Source organism: Lepidochelys kempii, chromosome 1 (genome assembly GCF_965140285.1).
Source record: "Lepidochelys kempii isolate rLepKem1 chromosome 1, rLepKem1.hap1, whole genome shotgun sequence".
NCBI lineage: Eukaryota > Metazoa > Chordata > Testudines > Cheloniidae > Lepidochelys > Lepidochelys kempii.
In genome coordinates, this window is record NC_136380.1 from 252820702 (window position 1) to 252838660 (window position 17959).

The 17959-nt window shown below is 46.2% G+C and overlaps 1 protein-coding gene and 1 long non-coding RNA gene across 2 annotated transcripts in view; one reads left to right on the top strand and one right to left on the bottom strand.

Moving 5' to 3' along the window:
• GLT8D2 (glycosyltransferase 8 domain containing 2) overlaps positions 1–1440 on the bottom strand; it is a 39066-nt gene extending 37626 nt beyond the window's left edge. Inside the window, exon 1 of the mRNA XM_078850544.1 lies at positions 1382–1440. The gene's annotated coding sequence lies outside the window, so the exon portion shown is untranslated. The remainder of the gene's footprint in view (positions 1–1381) is intronic.
• A 9788-nt stretch (positions 1441–11228) lies between these two features.
• Positions 11229–16487, top strand: LOC140906344 (uncharacterized). Its single transcript, XR_013635299.1, has 3 exons — positions 11229–11302; positions 14757–15034; positions 16134–16487. It is a non-coding gene; the product is annotated as an uncharacterized LOC140906344 (long non-coding RNA).
• The last annotated feature ends 1472 nt before the right edge of the window (positions 16488–17959 follow it).

Consider the following 17959-nt stretch of genomic DNA (forward strand, 5'->3'; position numbering starts at 1 on the left):
AATGAGAAGTAGGTGCCTAGGCACTTTTGAAATTCTGACTAGGTGCCTACCCACATCTTTAAGCACCTACATGCCTTTAAAAATCTGGCCCCAGATACTATAGTGGTGGGCAGCAGTATAAAACAGATCTATTTAATTAATTAAATAGAGGTGTTCCTCAAAAGGAATGGTAGAGGTGGTCACTCAGGTACTCCTAATAGCCATCCCCTTCCCTAATAACTCAAGAACACAGGAAAACACAGCAAATTACAAATGGATAAAATTAATTTTTGTTACACAAGACAGTTGACCTGTGGCACTCACTGCTGCAGGAGGTGAGAGCCTACTACTGTAGCTGGTTTTAAAAGAGGTAGCATAATTGCATGAGCAGTAACAGTAGTTGTAGCTCAGTATCTTGTTTCAGGGCATGAAATGATCACCTGTGTGTGACAGAAGGAATTTCTCCTATGCACCGACCCCTGCTCCAGTTGTGCAATGTTGAACATAGGATTGCATTCTGGGGGACTTTCACCTTATTCAAAAGCATCAAGCACTGCTTTCTGATACTAGGGCTGTCCTTAGGGTCTTAGTGTCCACCCTCCCGCTTCCCTGTTCTAATTTGACCCTTCCTGCAGGCTCCCACCACAGCTGGCTGCTGCAGCCTGGTGAGTCTTCCTCCGGAGGGGATTTAGTACTTAAAAGTGAAAAAGCCTTTCAGCCTGCCAGACCTATTCGCACCACAGTGAAACTGTTAAAGAGCCATGAAGTGAGCTGTAGCTCACGAAAGCTTATGCTCAAATAAATTGGTTAGTCACTAAGGTGCCACAAGTACTCCTTTTCTTCAAGTGGTAAGGAAGCCATTTAACAGGCATTTGCCAACCCCCAGGTATACACTGTCAGTTTTACAAAAAACAGTTGTCCATTACTGTAATATTTATTCAGAACATGTTAGTCTACAGGACCTTAGTTTAAAATTTGCTTTAAAAATATTTCATTAGTGTGTTGCTGAAGATTATAAAATCAGATCTCTAAAAAATCCTTGCATAGATTTTTAGATGCACAATCTGAGTATTCATCTTTAGCCTTAAATGCTTGGATTGTCATACATATCATTTTTTAAATAAATCCTTCAAAAGACCACCCTTATCTAAAATACACATGTGAACCCCGGCTTCAGTTGGGCATAAGGGCACCAGTTTAAAAATACTGCGTAGGGCCCCATAAATCCTAAGGACGGCCCTGTCTGCCACAGACAGGATACCAGACTAGATGGGCCAGGGGTCTCTTCAGTCCTGTGATCTTTTCATTTAGTGCAGTAAGGACATTGCATAAACAATAGAATCCTTATTTGATCCAAATAGTTTAAAATTAATAATAATAAAAGGGAATGGATTCAACATACTTCTCTGCTGGTAACCCAGCACCAGTCACCCACAGCCATCCGTCCTTCCCCTTACTGAGTCCAACCCAATAGTAGCCTTTTTCCATCTTCATCCTGTTCATAATAAAGGTCTGGAAGATACAAGACCAAAACTGTTTCAGATTGACAGGATAATATTAATTAAGGCAAAAGAAAGAAAAACATGTAACCAGTTGTCCCAATGCTCTTACGGGAAATAATCCATAAATAAAATTATAATAATGTGCAGTTTCATGACAGCTTCCATTCTAGAGCTCTTTATGAATATCAGCTAAGTCTTATTAACCCCATTTTAAAAATGGGGAAATTAAGGTACAAAGAGTGAAATTCACCCCTGTGCAGCAGGCCAATGAATGCCACTAAGTGGTGCTTAGACACTGTTTTTGACCTTCTGAACATAGGTGAATTTGACCCAAAGAATTTACGTAATTTGAAAAGTCATACAAGCTTGTGACAAGAGTAGGAATGGAATCCAGGTCTCCTGACTCCCAGACCTGCATGTTAACTGCAAGACTATTCTTTCTGAGCCCATATTAATTGAGTGCAACACTCACTTCCCCTTGTAAAAAGAAAAGGAGAACTTGTGGCACCTTAGAGACTCACAAATTTATTTGAGCATAAGCTTTTGTGAGATGCATCCGATGAAGTGAGCTGTAGCTCACGAAAGCTTATGCTCAAATAAATTTGTTAGTCTCTAAGGTGCCACAAGTACTCCTTTTCTTTTTGCAGATACAGATTAACACGGCTGCTACTCTGAAACTTCCCCTTGTGAATACATAATAGTCCCCTGGGAAAGTGGTTAAAACACCATATCTAGAAACTTCTAAAGAAATGAGTTAGATAAAGAACAGTGAGCATATTTTTCAAGGAACAATACTGAACTGGCTAGTGGGGTGCGGGCACTGGACTAAGTGCAGCCTAAAAATAGTAATAATAGTAATAATAATAATAATAAGGCCTTTCCAGGATTCTCTGATGTTAGTATACTTTGGATAGAAAGATCTCTATTACTGTACTTTGTCCTTAGACAGAAGTAGGATACTTTGAAGGGACTCTGGTTAGCTTGTGAAGTGACATGGGGCCTTATTGGCATAATCTCACTTCCCCACACAGGAAGCTGCCTCAGACTGGTAGGGCTTGGCCTGTGGGGCTAACAATCACTCTGTAGATGTTTGGGCTCAGGCTGGAGCCTGTGCCCTGGGACTGTCCACCCTCACAGGGTCCCAGAGCTTAGGTTTCAGACTGAGCCCAAACGTCTACACAGTCATTTGTCAACCCTGGAGCACGAGCCCAAGTCAGCTGCCCCAGGTCAGCCGTGGGTTTTTATCCCTGTGCAAGCATACTCTCAGGTTAGGATAATGAAGGCCCACGGATCCCAGGAGGTGGTGGGGGTGGCAGCCATGATGGTGAAACTCAGTCCTCCCCAGAAGTCTTTTTCTTTAAGGATTCACAAAAGGAATGGTGGGTGGGATAGTCTGTCCCTCATTGTTTTGTTCAGCAATTAGGCCTAATAACTGACATACCACTTTTAATTCATTAATATCTGGCTCCACATAATGTTTTAACAAGCATAATTTCAACAGTCCTTGGATTATATCAATGTGGTCTTTTTGGTTTAGGCTAATCCAGTCTCTCTGATTCTTTTGCACCCGCTTATAACATTTTTTTTTATTGAAAATAACTTAGCCTACTTTCCATGGTAATTTTCTAAGCAGGGAAAAGTTATTGACCAGTTGTCACAACAGGACATGTAGCGAAAAAATCAGAGAAGACAGACTTTCAAGGAAGCAATTCCACCATCCCCTAGTATAATAATAGGGCATTGTGGATATACATCCCACCAGCACCTCGCATTGACCATGTCAGAAACACGATACAGGGCTAGATGAGCCTTTGGTTTGTTCCACTATGGCAAAAGCTGAGAGAGAATAATGGATTAGATGCACCATTGATCTGATCCAGTAGTGGTGCAGTAGATAAAGGACCCTGGACAAATGGACTCCTGGTCATGTCTGGTGTGTCAGGAGCTTGATACAGACCATACAATGGTCTGACCCTCTGTGGCAGGAAGTGAGCTACATTTGACTTCCTTCTGGTATGGTATTTCTTATGTTCCTTTGTTGGATCGCTCCCCCTTTCTCCATTAGAACTGTGAACGAGGTGTTTTCTCACCTTCTCCTCCTCATTGTCAATCACAGCGAGGCTGGCTGCCTGTGAGCTGCAGTACCACTTGCTATCACTCCAGTTTTTTTTCTTCTCCGAGAAATAGTAGCATTTCCCATGGTGCAGAACCCATCCAAGTGGGCAGTACTCACACTGGGCATGTTCTACAGGGTAAAGAAAGAGTCCTATAAAGAGATCAATGGAGTATCTCCACCCTCCTTTTTCCTCTCATTATCCAGCTCCCTCTCTCTTTCACAGACCATCCTTTCTTCTCAGATGTGGAGCTTGACATGGCAATCCCTGCCTTTGTCTACTCAAGGCTAGACTGCAGGAACACACACTATCTGGGGACTCCCTTAAAAACCAGCCAGATGCTTCACCTAACATGGAATGCAGCTGCCCGCTTTTTCTAAGTGGTGCAGAGCAACAGCAGCTTATTATACCCATGCTCCTTTCTCTTCCCGAGGTGCCAAGTCATCGATAGGTGATAATCAAAGCACTGATCATCACCTATAAGACCCTGTTTCTAGGCCGCAGCTCTCTCTCTGTCCAGTCATTGCACCTATGCTCAGCAGGAATGCTCCTGCTGCCTGCCTGAGCGGGGCTACTCATGGGCACCATAGACAGGATGTTCCAGTCCTCACCTCTGGAATTCGCTTCTGCTGGAAAAAATATCTGATCTGACCCTGGCTCCATTTAAAGTGTGATGTAAGATCCATCTCTCTGTTCAGACTTTATAGTAAGTGCAGGTTGCGGGAATGCCATTCAGACCACTAGGTGGTCCACCCCATGTCCTTTTTGGGTAGCCAGTTTGGTGCTGCAGAGGGCGATGGTGTATTTACTGTCTATTTGGGGAGAGGGGAAAATGTTTCTAAACCTGCTCTAAATTATTCAAAGTACACCAAGATACTACAGTGATTGGGGCTTTATAAATGCCTACAGTCATAAAACTATGAACTATTATTAATAAAAGATACAGGTTTCTGCATGCTTCAGTGATGCATAGGAAGGAGAATATCACGAGGCTGTTACCTGCTTTCCCGCTCTCTAACTCCCCACAAAAGTGTTCCCTTAATTTGCCCAGCATCATCACAGTACTTCTGTGAAGGTCATCGGATGGATTCTGGGTATTTCCACTGAGTTCCTCAGACAAATTCTGGGCACTGTTGAGGCAGCTGAGACTAGAGCCTTGAAAGACTTAAATAGAAAACACATAGAGATATAAATACATGTAATGAATTAAGCAAAATGAGTAGCTGTGTCACACAGTAACCTTGCTTGGAGTGCCCTTCTACAGCAAGCCACAGCATGAGAGGCACATCTGCCTCAGTTTCCCCTTTCTCAGAGTCCCCAGTGAATAGCCCAAACTATCTTTGAGTACAACCATAGCCCTTGCAGGGTTAATTACCAAAGTCCCATGCACACAACCCATAACCCAAGTCCCATAATCATATTCCCAACATCAAATCAATCAGCGTCCTTCACCACAGGCTCTGGCATCCCTCACCATACCTCTCTCCCAGTCTTCCGCCCTCTCTGTCCCTTCGGCTTCAGGTCTCTGGCTCCACGAGCCAGCAAGCATCTCCCTCTGCTGCTCTCAGTCTTAAGCTCTCTCCTGGCTTGTCTGTCTGGCTCAGGAAGGTCAGCTAGCCAGCCACTCCACTGCCTTCCTAATAATTCCCACCTCTTTCCAGGGAAGGCCTGCAGAGAGGCATCTGCTCCCTATAGGCTCTACCAGACAACTCCTCCCATCTCCTGGTCTCTGGGAGCTCTGACTGGCCAGGTTTCTCTCCCTCTCAGCCCAGGTGCCCTCTTTTGGGATGGTGTCCCTAACCCCTGTTTGCCAGAAGCTGGGAATGGGCCACAGAGGATGGATCACAGTCACTTGATGATTATTTGTTCTGTTCATTCCCTCTGAAGCATCTGGCATTGGCCACAGTCAGAAGACAGGATACTGGGCTAGATGGACCTTTGGTCTGACCCCAGTATGGCCGTTCAGAAGTTCTTTTAAAACAACTGGGAGACAGCTGATGAGTCACAGAGGCACTGGCCCTGCTCACTCCTAAGGGCAGTGTCACCCTATGATGAGCTGATAGAGGAAAAATGAGGCCCATCTAATATTGTCCTTTTTTTGCCACAGATGGCCTGATTGTCTCTCCAAATTGCCTGTGGCAGAGGTCTGCTTTTATGCCTCAGTCATTGCTTTACACTTGTCTCATCCTGCCAAATGGACAAGTAGCAGGAGCAGTGAATGAAAATGCCAAGCTTTTCTAAATGTAAACTCTTTCCCTCTTCAATGGGCTCTCTTTTCCTTCCATCAATTAAAATGGCTGAGCGCTAGAAATCTCTAGCTGTTGTGTTTCCAGTGTAATATTCAGGGCAGATGGATTAGGGATGGAAGATATGATCATGAAAATGGAGGTCCTATGGCATGTCTAACCCATTATTGAACTAACCCTCCCCTTCTTGTGACTTCTTGGCTTTGAAACAAGGAGCCAGAACTTACTCAGAACAGTCAAACCCATCACAGTCCCAAGCAGAATGGTCACCGCTACTCCTAGGGATATGGTAAATGGATGGCAAAATGGAGAAGACCTGGAAGAAGCTGCAAGTACAGAAGGAGCTGTTAGCATAGTTTAGAATCAGGGGTTGGCAACCTTCGGCATGCAGCCCATCAGGGTAATCCACTGGCGGGCCACAAGGCAGTTTGTTTACATTAATCGTCCACAAGCACAGCCTCCCACAGCTCCCAGTGTCCACGGTTTGCCGTTCCCGGCCAATGAGAGCTTCAGGAAGCGGCGGGCTGCCACTTCCTGCACCTCCCATTAGCCAGGAATGACAAACTGCAGATGCTGGGAGCTGCGGGGGCTGTGCCTGTGGACGGTCAACATAAACAAAATGTCTAGCGGCCCGCCAGCAGATTACGCTGATGGGCCACATGCCGAAGGTTGCCGACCCCTGGTTAGAAACAGGAAGACACCCACCAAGGCAAAGGCCAGCTGGGCACTTTTATTCATCCTAACCCATAACAGAAGGCAAGGGGGGCACTTAAAAGGAAAGAAAGTTAGAATTGCCCAACAGACGGCACTGATCTGGGTTACTACTGAGGCACATAGCTCTGTAGGAATTAAAATATAAGAATAGCATCTGCAGTGACTCTACAAGGGTTACATATTTCCCTCATTCCTAATGCTTCAGGGCATAAACTACTCTCTGGAGGTCAGGAAGAAATTTCCTTTCATGGTATATATGGTGCAATGGTGCTTCATATGGGGCATTGTGGATGTTTCGATCTCCTCTTTAGCTCAAACAGGAATTCATTTAAGGAAGTTCTATGGCCTGCGTTATACAGGTCAGATCAGATGATCCCAATGGACCCTTCTAGTTTTATAATCTATGAATCTAGGGACTAAGTATTTTGAACTATGAACCTATATACCATCAAGCCTCCCGTAGTCAATGAGATTGTACCAGCCTCCTGGTTGGAGGAAGAGGACATTTCTATCTCTATTCTGTTCTTTGGTGGTTTACTTTCCGTGAATACAGTGTTGGTAAAAGGTGCTGGGTTGCGAGTCCAGGAACCTGAAGCTCTTTGTATATCTCTCCAAACAGGTATAGTATAAGCAGTGGCAGTACAAGCTTCCAACACACACATCAGCCCCCCATCAAAGTGACTTGATCATGATCTGAAGATCCCTCTTCAAGGGCTGAGTAGGGAATTCGGTCTCAGTAAACCATTCATTCCTTGTGAGCGAGCCAATTAAGGGTAAGCAATCCCAGCCATGGAAGTGGGTTTTGTGATGTGGACAACTGTCCAATCAGAAATTAGACTGCAACCCTAAATAATTTCACACAACACACTGAACAGCTGGCAGATGGGAATGATTTCTGATCACTCCCTACTGACCTGCATAGAACAGATAGGAACTGATGGCACCTAAAGCTGAGTGGGTCAGTATCCCCTTCCATCCCCCCTGAATTATTCAATCTCCACATGCATAGGGCAAGATTGGAAAAGGTGACTTCTGCAGAGGTGAAGGCTCTATTTAACCCATTCCCCATGACCTGAGAGTGGATGTAAACTGTGCCCTAGAGATAAAAGGTTCTATATGCGATCTCCTTGAGTCATTCAAACCATTGAGGTGGAGCTGCATGGCAACCCATTTCCCACTACTCCCAAATCATTCAGTCACACCTCACCCTCTAAATTCTTACTCTACATTCTCTAGGTCCATGATACAAATATACTTGCTTCCATTTTACTCAGAGATCAGATAAGTTACAGCCGCGGTTCTCAACCAGGGGTATGCAGAGGTCTTCCAGGGGGTACATCAACTCATCTAGATATTTGCTTATTTTTACAGCAGGCTACATAAAAAGCACTAGCGAAGTCAGTACAAATTTAAATTTCATCCAGACAAATGACTTGTTTATACTGCTCTATATACTATATACTGAAATGGAAGTACAATATTTATATTCCAATTGATTTATTTTATAATTATATGGTAAAAATAAGAAAGTAAGCAATTTGTCAGTAATAGCGTGTTGTAACACTTTTGTATTATTATGCCTGATTTTGTAAGCAAGTAGTTTTTAAGTGAGGTGAAACTTGGAGATATGCAAGACAGATCAGACTCCTGAAAGGGGTACAGTAATCTGGAAAGGTTGAGAACAGCTGAGTTGCAGTCCTTTCCTTCTGTAAACCCCTCTCCAAATATATGCTAGATGACCACTCTCCTAAGAGAACAACGAAAGATGTAATTAGCTTTGGCTTATTCATTGCCCTAAAGCAGAGGTGGGCAAACTACGACCCACGGGCCACACAGAGGGCAGGGGAGTTGTGGCGGTGGCCAGGGGGCAGGGATGTGGATAGAGGGCGGAGCAGTCAGAGGGCAGGGAACAGGGGGGTTGGATGGGGCAGGGGTCCCGGGGGGGCAGTCAGGAAGGAGAAGGGGGGTTGGATGGGGTGGCGGGGAACAGTCAGGGGCAGAGGTTCTGGGGGCAGTAAGGGGACAGGGAAAAGGGGTGGTTGGATGGGGCAAGGGTCCCGGGGGGCAAGTCAGGAATGAGAGGGGGTGGTTGGATGGGGCAGCAGGGGGCAGTCAGGGGTTGAGGGGGTCCAGGGGTGGTCAGGGGACAGGGAGCGGTGGATGGGGTAGGAGTCCCGGGGGGGCCGTCAGGGGACGGGGGGGGTTGGATGGGTCAGGAGTCCCGGGGGAGCCGTCAGAGTGCGAGAAGTGACGGGGTCGGATAAGAGGCAGGGGCCAGGCCACGCCTGGCTGTTTGTGGAGACACAGCCTCCCCTAACCGGCTCTCCATACAATTTTGGAAACCCAATGTGGCCCTCAGGCCAAAAAGTTTGCCCACCCCTGCCCTAAAGTGATTTTTTTCTCTTTTTTTAAGAATCACATTTCTGTTTTGCTGCACTGGGATAGCACATACCCGCGTGCACGCTCGCTCTGTGGAGCTTTAGCTGATGTTTACATAAATGGGCAGGAACCTGTGGGTTAAGGCACCATTTTGTGATGACTTCCGGATATAATTACTTTATAAATAACGTATTAATTTCGCTAAAGAGTAACCCATAGAAGAGTGACAAATCCTATCAGTGGCTTCAGTAGTGCCAGGGAAAAGCTGTTACCCAGTCACTCTCTTCAAAAGTGTTTACAAAAGCAGCCGGTATAGGCTAGGCATATTAGACATTATCTCATGTGCAAATGGGGCTTCTGTAAGTCTGTTAAGACTCTTGGCCTGATTCTCCTCTCACTTATGCTGGTGTAAATCAGGAGTAACTCCACTGACATATGAGTGAAAGAGGAATCATGCCCTCTCTGTTCAACGTATTCTAACCTATCTGTGGTTATGGCATTATCAAATCTCATTAAAGAAAAATATAATGAAAATAAATATGCCTATGCACCCTTATAGTACTTTTCATTGAAGGGTCTCAAAACGTTTTATAAATATTAAGCTTCACCACATCCAGAAACAAGTACATTTTACAGACGGGGAAACTGAGATACAGGAAGTTTAAATAGCATGCTTAATTGGAGGTCATGCAGCAAGCAAATGGCAGAATTGGATAAATACCGAAGAGGTATGTCTATATGGCAAGCAGAAACATGCGGCAGCAAGTCTCAGAGCCTGGGTCTGTGAACTCTGGCTCACACTACAGTGCTAAAAATAGCCTGAGCTCCAGCCCAAGCCTGAACATCTACAAAGCTATTTTTGCACTGTGTCATGAGCCCTGTGAACCCCATTCTTTAGAGCCAGACTCGCTGCTCTGGGTTTCTGCTTGCCATGTGGATGTACTCAAGGAGTCCCGACTAGAGCTGGACAAATAACTGATCTTTTAGTTTGATGGCAGTTCAAAAAAAAAAAAAAAACCAACGGGGGGGAAAAATTGGTTCAGGTTGAACTGAACCTGATTTGATTTTTAAAATTTTTGATGAATCAATAAAGGGTGTTCAGGCTCTGCTCCAGAGCACGGATTCAAAGCCAGATCACCTGCATCCCACCCCTGGACTAAAGGTTGGGGGGCTAGCAGCAGCACCACCACCTCCACTATTTTGTGACTAGCCAATATTATTTGTACCAAATTTGCACATACTGTTGGGTCAGTCAAAACTGTATTTTTCATCAAATAAAGCGTGCAGAAATTTTTGCCCAGCTCTAGTCGTGACTCCGTTTCCTGCTCTAGCCGCTAAATCACAGGTTCTCAACCTTTTTCTTTCTGAGGTCCCCCCAACATGCTATAAAAACTCCACGGCCCACCCGTGCCACAACATCTGGTTTTCTGCATATAAAAGCCAGGGCTGGCATTAGGGCGTAGCAAACAGGGCATTTGCCTGGGGCCCCATGCTACAGGAGCCCCCGTGAAGCTACAGCATTTAGGCTTCAGCTTCAGCCCGCCGGTGGTGGGGCTAAGGGCCCTGAGCTTGAGTCCCATGTAGTGGCTGTGGGGCTTCGGCTTTCTGCCCTGAGCCCCAGTGAGTCTAATGCTAGCCCTGCTTGGCAGGCCAGACCCCTGAAACCTGCTTGCAGCCCCCCAGAGGGCCCCAGACCCCTAGGTGAGAACCACTGCACTAAATCAAACTATCTGGTGGTACATGGCACAGAAATAAACTCTGGAGATGTTATTCTTACTTCCATTCGATCTTTTCCTTCTTCCTTTGAAGCGTAGGGCTGTGTAACCATCCTCCCCCTCTTCCATCTCTAGCCTCTTTTGCAGAGTGAAACCAAGAGAAACAAACAACCCTTTCTGTCACAGCAAAAGCAACCATGGAAAGTTAGTAGGAAGGAAGGGGCAGTGAGAGGCTGGTCACTTATGAACTTTAACCAAAGTAAACCGCACAGGATGCTTGTATTTGAGTTCAGAGGACACAGCTTAGTGCATGCCTGAAAGGTAGGGCTTGTTTTTATAACCAAAGAAGAAAGAAGAAAGGATTTCATGTAATGTGATTATGTTGCATTCTGTCACAGGAAAACTGCAATGAATGAAGGAACCCTACAGCTCCCGCTTGAGGTAGGAAAAATGAGGCCACTGTTAGAGGTGGAAACAGACCCTAGGCCTGCTGCTGCCTAGGCCTGCCCCTTAGGCACAAAACCATCCTTCTTGGCAAGTGGCCGAACCATTCAAGACAAGGCGTTCTAAAGCTGGGGCGAGCGTGCGGGAGCAGGCTCCTTTCGGCAAGGAGCTGAAGAACAGGTTGAGGCTGCAGTGCTACAGACTTTACGGTAGCTCTCCCCCTGGGGCGAATTACAGTACCGCGCGAGGAGGGGGTCAGCACGCAAGCTCCTGGCCGCGACCTTGCTCGCGTGCGCGCGCGCGCCCTGGGGCATTGTCTGCCTAGAGTCAGAGCTGGGCGGTGGCGCGGGGCGCGCTGCAGCTGCGGTTGCTGAGCGGTCTGTGCGCGGGGTGCTCCGGCGGCAGTTCCGCAGGGAGCTGCTGCGTGGGAGGCGGGGCCGGCTGTGAGCTGGAGAGTCTGCAGCCCACAGATCAGCGGCATAGCGAATGTGTGAAAGCCAGCCGGCGGGCGGGGCGGCTCGGCTGCTTTGCGCTTTGATGTGGCCTGCTTGAGTGGGTGGTTTCTTTGCTTCAAGTGAGCCTCCGCTTCCAAATCCAATCACTGTGAACTCCTGTGCACACGGTCAGAGGTTGGCTGCTGCCTGACCAACTTTTGTTGTGTGCGTGCGGGCTTCAGCTATTTAAGTACAGCCTTAAGACAGGTTTCAGAGTGGCAGCCGTGTTAGTCTGTATTCGCGAAAAGGAGGACTTGTGGCACCTTAGAGACTGACCAATTGATTTGAGCATGAGCTTTCATGAGCTACAGCTCACTTCATCGGATGCATTCAGTGGAAAATACAGTGGGGAGATTTATATACACAGAGAACATGAAACAATGGGTGTTATCATACACACTGTAAGGAGAGTGATCACTTAAGATGAGCTAATACCAGCAGGAGGGGGGAGGAAGAAAACCTTTTGTAGTGATAATCAAGGTGGGCCATTTCCAGCAGTTGACAAGAACTTCTGAGGAACAGTGGGAGGGGGGAATAAACATGGGGAAATAGTTTTACTTTGTGTAGTGATACTCAAGGTGGGCCATTTCGTTGTAATAGGTGCAGTAGCATCTATACCGGTAGACCCAAGTTAGCCTGTGGGACATGCAGGCTCAGCCACAGGCATATCTGCCCTGCACTTGTTTGGTGGGTGTTTTCACTGCTGCTGTGAAGCCAACAGGCTTGTTCTGTGCTCCTGTCAGAGCCAAGCAGAGAGTGACTCCCAAAGCAGAGCACTGCACTGACTGGCAGGGTACAAGCCCTGCTCTGCCTCTGTGACATATGTGGGGAGAAATTCAGAATGGGAGCTATTGCTGCTTCTTTGAATCCTTCCCAGTAAGAGCCTTCTGGTCCCACCCCAAATCACCCCCTCTTTCTTTACTGTTCACATCTCTCAAATCCTGCAAACAGGCACGTTTTTAATTTGAAGGAGGTGCCTAGTCCTGTGGGGTTAGTTGAGTGTAGGGCTGCCAACTTTCTGATTGCAGAAAACCAAACACCCTTGTGCTTGCCTTGGTCCGGAAGCTGTGGCCAATGGGAGCTGCGGGGATGGTGCCTGTGGGCACGGGCAGTATGCAGAGCCACCCTGGCCGCCCCTGTGCCGAGGAGCCAGAGAGATATGCCAGCTGCTTCCAGGAGCCGTGGAGCCAGGGCAGGCAGAGAGCCTGCCTTAGCCCTACTGCGCCGCTGACTGGACTTTTAGTGGCCCAGTCAGCACTGCTGACCGGACCCACCAGGGTCCCTTTTCGACCGGGCGTTTCGGTCGAAAACTGGACTCCTGGCTACCCTAGTTGGGTGCTTAAAGTTAAGCAAGTGCTTGTCTGCAGGATCAGGACCTTGTCACTTAGGGCATGGCACTACTCACGTGCTTAAAATTAACCATGTACTTAAGTGACTTGCTGGATTGGGGGCAGAGTGTTCAGCACTTCGCAGAGAATCAAGCCCTTAGCCAGGCTAGACAGAGAGATGGATTTCCATTTAGGCACAGGAGGCATGTGCCTAGGGGTGTCTAAAAGTTAAAAGGGGTAAAAAGTGAGAACCTCAGAGTTACAGATACCTCGGGAATGGAGGTTGTCTGTAACTCTGAAATGTTCTGTAACTTTGAAGAAGAGGTTATGGACTTCAGCCACATGTGGTGGGGGGGGGGGCAGGTGGAGAAACAGAGTTGGGGCTTCTGACTCTTGGAGCACTTGGGCTCAGGGCAGGGGGCTCAGGGCTTCTGCCCTGTGGGAGCACTGGGGCTCAGCACTTTAGATATCGGGGGAGTGCTAGCTCCATTCCCAGTTTCAGCCTTGCCAGGGCTCTCCACGGCTCGACTCTCTGCTTCGGGGGAGGACGGGAGGGCTCTGGGCTTTAGCTCCAGGGGGAGTGCTGGGGCTGAAACTGGCTAAAGCCCCAAGCCTTGATGCCCCCCGTGGGTCTAAAGGAAGGAACAGAGCTGCGGGGCTGAAGCCCAGAGTCCCAGCACCCCCTACAGTGCTGAAACCGGGAGCAGTCGTGGTGCTGAAGCCCTGAGCCCCCCACCTAAAGCTCTGTGCCCCGATGCTCCCGAGGGTCAGAAGCCTGGAGCCTTGACCGCCCCTCCACCACCCTGCAGCTGAAGCCTTGAGCCCTAAGATAGTACAGTATTTGCATTTTTTTTTTTTTTTAAAGTCTGTGCTGCTGCCTGATTGAGGACTTCTGGTTCCACAGCGTGGCCTGTTGACCCCTCAGTCTGTAACTCTGGTGTTCATATCTTTGAGGTTCTATTGTATTTAAATTATCATTTATATTTCTTTTAGTTTAATTTTTTACGGAAAACACAAAGGTCCGCTGTAGGCAGGGCAGGGCGCTGAAGATGCTGTGCCTAGGTGCATGTAAAGTGTAAATCTGGCACTGGCTAAACACACTTCTCTCTTAGTTTTTCCTCCCAGTTTAATCTTTCCAGCTGTCTAACCATTTTGGTTGCTCTTTGAACTCACTCCAATTTACCTACCTTTCCGGTAAGTAAATGCAGTTTTCCAGCTGCACTCCCATATATGGAAGGACTTTTACCTCCGTGCTGCATGACTCCTTTGTTTGCAGTTCAGAATTGCATTGGCTGGCAAATGACTTTTTAGTTAGATGTGTCTGCAGTGGGATGCCGCTTGTGTTAGCGAAGAACCTGGCCCAGGGACATAAAGTGAGAGAATATGCCAGTAGTAGCTGTTACTGAGTGTGGTCAGGAGAGGGTTCTTGTTGTAGAATATATTAATGATAAAGTAAAATTATGATTAATACAGTGAAGGCAAACTCTTTCTTCCCTAACAATGTTGCCCAAGAATGGGATGAGAGAACAATGGAGATCAGCTCTCACAGAGAGAGAAACATCAAACTTCATCAGCAAATACTGAGAGAATGCTACCAGAGGTGAACCCTGAGATCTCCTTAGCAGAAGCAGATTATCTTACAATCATCTCAAGTATACCACATACAGATACAAATGCCACCAATGTAAATTCTGTTGTAGGAGTAATTATACCAAGCTGTGTGGTTATTCTTATCATTCAAAATGAATTTAACAAATGGTGACACTAAGTTGCTTTTATGGTGGGAAGGGGGTTGTCTCATTTAATATGTGTCGAGATTGTGTTTCCACCTCGATCCATAGGCGCCGACTCCATGGGTGCTCCGGGGCTGGAGCACCCACAGGAAAAAATTAGTGAGTGCTCTGCACCTGCCGGCAGCCAAACATGAGAACAGCATGAGGAAGCAAGCCCTATAGACTTGAATGAGGATAAATCCTTATAAAAATAGGCCCTGAAGACTTTGGGTCTGATTCTGCAAACCAACTTCCAGGAGCATCAGATTCACATCTGACAAGGCCCTGCTCCCTCCTCGTGTCCAGGCCACCTGGCCAGTGGCTTGGCACAAGCAACTCTAAGTCTGGTAACTATGATAACAACCTTGCAGAACCTGTGTGTGTATGAATGAATGTGAAATTGAATGGAATGTTATAGCTATAACTGACTGCTTACTATGGTTCTTTCTGTATTCACAATGAAAGCAGCATATTGCCTTATCCCCTTTAATAAGATCCTGCTGGTTTTTATTTTCCTGGTGTAACAAATGAAGATGAAAGGTGCCTTCTTCCATTCCCTGGCTTCCTTGAGCCCAACTTCTGAAAGCATTGTGATTATTTAGCTATTCTACTTGGGCAGGTGAGGTTAACACAACCCTTAGTGAAGCATTTTATTTACTGGTGGGGATATTTGTTTTGGTTTAAAAAATGGGGCAGCCCCTCCCAGTGACAGCAGCATTACTAATTAGCATGGTGGAACCAGAGCTCAGAGTGCTGCTGGCTTGGCCGATCGGTGGGTGGGTTCAATAAATGGGCCAAATTTAAGTTTTAAAAAATGTATTTGACAATTGTGAGGTGTGTTAGCGGAGTCACGTCCCCTGGGAAAAGATGTGACTTGGGGGCAGAGGAAGCTGTGCAATGTTTCTGACCCACAAAACAGATACAGTGAGCAGTAGAGCAATGTGGCTTCCTGCCTTGAGACCAGCTATGATGGAGGTACGCTGCTTAGCACCTTATGTCATCCACTGCACCTGTGCAGTGTGAGTGGACCATGCTATCCAGTCAGAATACATTTAAACAAGAGGCAACATGTTACACACATTCTGTACTGGTATAAATGATTACACTAGATGCCAGGCTGGGGAGAATGAGGCCTGTGTTCCTAAGCAATTGTTAAGACTAGTAGTATTAACATTGAGGGGTTTTAATGCAGTACAACGGTAACAGAAGCACCCTTCCTAAAAAACAGCCTTTTACTGGGCATATTTTCAGGAAGTGCTCTTGTGGATAACAAATGCTAAGTTCTGTCTTATAATCATGCAGGAAACAATCCACTAAGGAACTGGATGCTTGTGGTCATTGACAATGGTGGAGTGTGTGTAAAAGGAAGACGTGAGTAAGTGATTTTCTTTTAAGGGTTTTACAAATTTCTGAAGACCTAAAACTTTGTTTCTTTTTCATTTGTAGTCCTTCTGATACCTTGGCTGGAGGTGGGGTTATAAATGCAATGCAGACATTAAGCATGCAACTTCCAGATTGAGAACGCTGACATTCTTCAACAGTGACTTTGGCACAAAGAATCAGTGACTATCAGAATGACAAGAATGGGAAATAGCCACAATCCTGCCCTAAAAATGCTTCAAAAGCTGTTTGAGGTTCACCACATTTTAGACACCAATGCCATGCTTCAGCCACAAGTTTAGCTCCTCGTATGTCTGACCTAACTGATTACACATATCATAAAGGAGACCTGCCGAAAAGGGAAAATAAATGTGTGCTTTTATTTTGTGTTTTATGATATATAAAGGAGACCTGGAAAAGTGCTTTTCGTTATATTTTTAGTTAGAAATATTAAGATTACCAAGTCTAGTCTTTCCTGTTTGGCTGGAGGACTAGATGGAGCTTTCTGAACCTGCAATTTAAGAGGCAAAGTGTTTAATCTTTCAGAGTTCTCTCCCAACTGTGTGAGTTAAATTAATGTTAACTAAAAATCTCTTCAACTGCTCAGGTTGCAGTCTATCAGAGGTGGTGTCATAATCCCACTCATTTTCCAATCATCCATATAGAGTTCCAGGCGAACAGAGAAGACAAGATCTAATATTTCTAATCTATCCAAGCAGGAAATGGTCTGGGGAAAAAAAAGCTTTCAAGCCTTCATGGTATTTTATGGGAAGTTTTTTTTTAGTACAGCATCTGCAACCCACTCTTGTCTCTCTCAGATCATGTTTAAAGGATAGATATTACATGAAACAAATATAATAATTATACTGAATTATGTGAGACCCAAGGAAAATGTGTTCTTAGGACCTCTTTAAGAGGGGAATCTTTATTAGAAGCACCTTTCATGGTATGGGCCTCATTGGAGGTGTCCTCGGGACAGCAGAAGTCTTCTGCGAGTTCTGACTCCAGCAGCAGGCTGGAAGCGTCTGCCTCCTTTGGTGGCTCCTGCCCAACTGAGCTGCAGGGTCCACCTCTTATACTTCCTGTCCCTGTCCTGCCATTCCACTTCTGGCATGGTGGCCTAAGCCTTCTGGGTTCCGCACACCAGGGGACGTCGGACTCTCCCTCGCTGTCAGTCTCTGAGGGAGGGCACTCCCCTTTGCTACAGCACCCCAAACACAGCTCCCAGAAATTTTTCCCTCAGTGGTAGCCATTGGGTTAGCTCTGGTGCACACTCATAGCACTAGTATAAAGGGCCCAGCTGACCCTGTGCCCCCTCAGTTCCTTCTTTCCGGCCAATTCCAAAAGAGGGGTTGTAGGGTGGGTCTTAGAATGGATATATGCAACATATCTTGAAGAACAACAGTTACAGAAAGGTTTCAGAGTAGCAGCCGTATTAGTCTATATTCGCAAAATGTAAAGGAGTACTTGTGGCACCTTAGAGACTAACCAATTTATTTGAGCCTAAGCTTTCGTGAGCTACAGCTCACTTCATCGGATGCATTCAGTGGAAAATACAGTGGGGAGATTTATATACACAGAGAACATGAAACAATGGGTGTTACCATACACACTGTAACAAGAGAGTGATCACTTAAGGTGAGCTATTACCAGCAGGAGAGCGGGGGGAGAGGGGAACCTTTTGTAGTGATAATCAAGGTGGGCCATATCCAGCAGTTGACAAGAACTTCTGAGGAACAGTGGGAGGGGGGAATAAACATGGGGAAATAGTTTTACTTTGTGTAATGACCCATCCACTCCCAGTCTTTATTCAAGCCTAAGTTAATTGTATCCAGTATTCAAATTAATTCTAATTCAGCAGTCTCTCATTGGAGGCTGTTTCTGAAGTTTTT